Source organism: Gekko japonicus, unplaced genomic scaffold (assembly GCF_001447785.1).
Source record: "Gekko japonicus isolate JY-2015 unplaced genomic scaffold, Gekko_japonicus_V1.1 scaffold915, whole genome shotgun sequence".
Lineage (NCBI taxonomy): Eukaryota > Metazoa > Chordata > Lepidosauria > Squamata > Gekkonidae > Gekko > Gekko japonicus.
Window position 1 is genome coordinate 306,913 of NW_015173149.1, and position 4,512 is coordinate 311,424.

Here is a 4,512-nt window from a genome sequence, read left to right on the forward strand (position 1 = left end):
GGCCTGGCGTGATCTGGTCCATGGGGTCGCGGAGAGTCGGACTTGACTGTGCGACTGAACAACAAAAAATATTTTAAAAATCTTTATATTCCCATTCATACCACACCAGAGCTTTAAAACGGCCCCGGGAGCTAACTGGGAACTGGCACCGCTCTTTGACAGCTGAGCACGGTTTCTGTGACTGGCGCTGGACAAGAGCATCAGGGGAGGCGTTTCCTTCAACAGGAGAACAAAGGGGACTGAGGTGCTACAGCAGGGGTCCCCCGACAGGGCCCGTAGCCAGGATTCTGTGGTGTGTGGGGCAGATATTTTCATGGTGGGGCTGCCATTATTTGCCATAATGAAGGGGGGGTAGCGCACACCCCTCTCCCTCCCCTCCTGCAAGATTTAAAGGGCCCTCCAGCTGATCAGCGGGCCACGTGCTCCTTGCCGATCAGCTGAAGGGCCCATTAAATCTTAAACAAGCACTCATCTCTCTCCCCCTCATGGATCACTGCCTTGTTGTGGCGAGGGGGCTTGCGTGGTTCGATGAGGCTGTGGGCTATGCCGTGGAGGGCCACTCAAGACCGACAGGCCACAGCAGAGAACTCAGACCAAGTGTGATCCCCTGGAGAAGGAAATGGCAACCCACTCCAGTATTTTTGCCAAGAAAACCCCATGGACAGTATCAAAAGGCTAAAAGATGAGATGGTTAGACAGTGTCATCGATGCAACGAATATGAAATTGAGCAAACTTCAGAGGACGGCAGAAGACAGGAGGGCCTGGCGTGATCTGGTCCATGGGGTCGCGAAGAGTCGGACTTCACTGTGCGACGGAACAACAACAACATCTCTCTCTCCTGCATCCATCACCTCAATCTTTCGATTCAGAAAACGGCGACAACATTTATTAATTTGGGGAAGGGAAAGAAGACTACGGAGGGGGAAAGTGCGTGGCAGCCCTGAGACCGTGGTCTACAAGCTGCGAGGGTCTTCGGTTTGGCGCTCGGGTCTCTCCGGGGGGGTCACATGCCCCTGTACGTCTGCCATATTTGGGGGAGAAGGACCTGCAGCGCAGAGAGTTAGGGCGCTCTGCCTGCTGTCTTGACCCACATCCCCCACCCCAAGCGCCATTTTATTGACCTCGATCACGTCCCCCCCTCAGTCATCTTTACTCTAAACTGAAAAGTCCCAGACTCTTTAACCTTTCCTGATAAGAAAGACTCTGCATTCCCTTAATCGTTTTGGTTGTTCTCCTCTACAGTTTCTCCAGCTCTGCAAAGGAGGCCATGTTATTTTGCTGCATCAGTGGGAGGGCTTCTAGTGTCCTGGCCCCACTGCTGGACCTCCTGAGGGCCCCTTGTATTTCTGGCCACTGTGTGATACAGAGTGTTGGACTGGATGGGCCACTGGCCTGATCCAGCACTGGCTTCTCTTATGTTCTTAACTTTCAGTCTGGGGCAAGGGATGCTCTGTATTCTTGGTGCTTGGGGGGGGGGCAACAGTGGGAGGGCTTCTAGTGTCCTGGCCCCACTGCTGGACCTCCTGATGGCCCCTGGTATTTTTGGCCACTGTGTAACACAGAGTGCTGGACTGGATGGGCCGTTGGCCTGATCCAACATTGTCTTCTCTTATGTTCTTATAAGAGGGAATTGGATAAACATATGGATCAGAGGTCCATCAGTGGCTATTAGCCACAAGGTATGGATAGGGACTCTGGGGCAGGTGATGCTCTGTATTCTTGGTGCTTGGGGGGAGTGGTCAACAGTGGGAGTGCTTCGAGTGTCCAGGCCCCACTGCTGGACCTACTGGTGGCCCCTGGTATTTTTGGCCACTGTGTGACATGGAGTGTTGGACTGGATGGGCCATTGGCCTGATCCAGCATTGGCTTCTCTTATGTTCTTATGCATCTGAGAACGTAAGAATTGTTCTGGTTCATCAGACCAGCGATCCATCTAGTCCAGCATCGTGTTTCCAGCAGTAGCCACTCAGGTGCTTCAGGGAAGCCCAGACTCAGGGCCCGATGGCCACAGCCCTCTCCTACTGGCTAACCCCAGATTCTGACCATCGCATGTACTCTGCCTCTGGATGCAGAGGTCCCATCCTCTTGCTGGTTCTTACCTTTAAAGCCCTACATGGTCTGGGTCCAGCTTACCTAAGGGACCGCCTTTCCTCATATGTTCCCCCGCGAGCACTTCGGTCCGGGACCCAACATCTCCTGGCAATGCCAGGTCCCAAAGAGGCCAGGCTGGCCGCTACCAGGGCCAGGGCTTTCTCGGTGGCGGCTCCTATCTGGTGGAACGAGCTCCCAGAGGAGATCCGGGCCCTGCGGGACCTTGTGCAATTCCGCAGGGCCTGTAAGATGGAGCTCTTCCACCAGGCGTATGAGTAGGAACTGCCACTACCATCATCATTATTCCATCTTCACCTGGCCCTGGATGAGGGAACATCAATGCTTCCCTGGAGCAGACGATGCTGAACAGTTGAAAATGCCTTCTGCGAAATTTCATGTTGGACACCTAGAGCACTTTAGTCAATAACTGGAATGTTTTGTACTGTTGGGATTTTAAATGGTTTTAATTATGTTTTATATTGGCGTTTGCCCCTATGTAAGCCGCCCTGAGCCCGCATTGCGGGGAGGGCGGGGTATAAATTGAATAAAATAAATAAATAAATAAATAAAATAAACTGTTCCCGGCATTTTCCAGGGACTGCTGTCGTCCCATCATGTGATCAAAATACAATACCCTCAGTTTAGTGGTTTTAGCTTCTTGATTTGACCTAGAACCCACTGATTTCATAGAATCCTAGAGTTGGAAGGGACTTCCAGGGTCATCTAGTCCAACCCCCTGCGCAAGGCGGGACGTTCACAAATACCTACCCCTTCCACACCCCCAGCGACCTCCACACCCCCAGTGACCCATTTCATGCTGATAAGATGACAAAAACCTTCCAGGATCCCAGGCCTGGAGAAAAACCACTTCCTGACCCCCTGAAGTGGCGATCAGCCTTTCCCTGGGTGTGTAAGAAAGGGCCCCGAGACCAAACACTGATGCAGCCCTTGCCTCTCATGATCTGCCTAAGTCCGCAGACTCAGCATTGCTGACAGATGACAGGCAAGTCTTTTTGGCAATAAACAGGATCCGGAAAACTCTCCTCCAACACCACATTTCAGAGGAATCAACTTTCCTCCTTTCAACCCTTTTGATGCTACTCGGAAGGAACAGAAGGAGGGCCTTGGTAGAGACACCTCGACTGTGCCAGGCTTTAAAAGGTATGACCGTACCCAGGCAGCAGGCTGGGTCATATCCAATGCACCCTCTAAGCTGTGGGGTCTTGTGAGCAAAAATCCTGCTTTGTGAGCTACTGGGCATTAAAGCTGTGAGCGAGCGATTTGGCTACTGCATCAATTGGTTTGCTCTGGAACCCTCCTTCCTGAGCTAAGACAGAAATGTGTGAGCTGGAGGCTAAAAAACTGTGAGCTAGCTCACACTAACTCAGCTTAGAGGGAACAATGGTCATATCCAATGCACCCTTGAAGCTGTGGGGTCTTGTGAGCAAAAATCCTGCATTGTGAGCTACTACTGGCATTAAAGCTGTGAGCGAGCGATTTGGCTGCTGCATAAATTAGTTTGTTCTGAAGCCATCCTTCCTGAGCGAAGACAAAAATGTGTGAGCTGGCTCACACTAACTCAACTTAGAGGGAACACTGGTCATGTCATACACCAAGGGTGCGCACCCAACCGGGGGCCATGATCAGTCCTAGCTCTCCAACAGCCAAACCAGACATGCACTGCAATTTCCCTGTTTGGAGCTCTTACTAATTGTTTGTGTGTGGGGGGGGGTACAGCCTCCTCCTGTGAAAACAGCGGAACCTCCCTCCCACTGTGCCAATCTGTCCACCAAGACCCTGAACATTCAGTTTAAAAAAGTGTCGGAAGTGCCAGCCATGGAGCTCCCAGCATGCCTCTGTTCCGGCCCTGGCACGCCTCCCTTTCGGGAATGTTCGTCACATTTGCAAACTACGTTCTAAGGTGAAGATTCCAATAAAAAACAGATCCGAGAAAACACAAGGGGTTAGAAAATGGCTGCAAACCCCGGCGGAGTAAAGAATCACTGAAAACGATACAACTCTGTATCATGAGAGGGGTTGGGGTGATGTGGTCTGGGACCATTAACATACTTCTCTCTGATGTGAGTATAGAGATCACCCGGAAAGTTGCTAAATTCTGCTCCCAAGTGATTAAACTGCGTTCTATATCTACTTCCCAACTTAACGTGGAAGATAGTAGCTGATTGTATTTTTATATAGTTAGGTTAGAAATTGCTGTATTTGTATTAGTATTAGTTTTAAGTACTTTTATGGACTTTTATAGTTGTATACTTTAATTTTTATATTTTATCAGGCTATGGTAATTCTTTTTTCTTACTTCTTTGTATTCTGGTCATGGACTGTAAATGAAGTAAAGTTAAGTTACGGGCTGCGGTGGCTCAAGTGGTTAAGACACTGAACTGCAGACTGAAAGGTCAGTA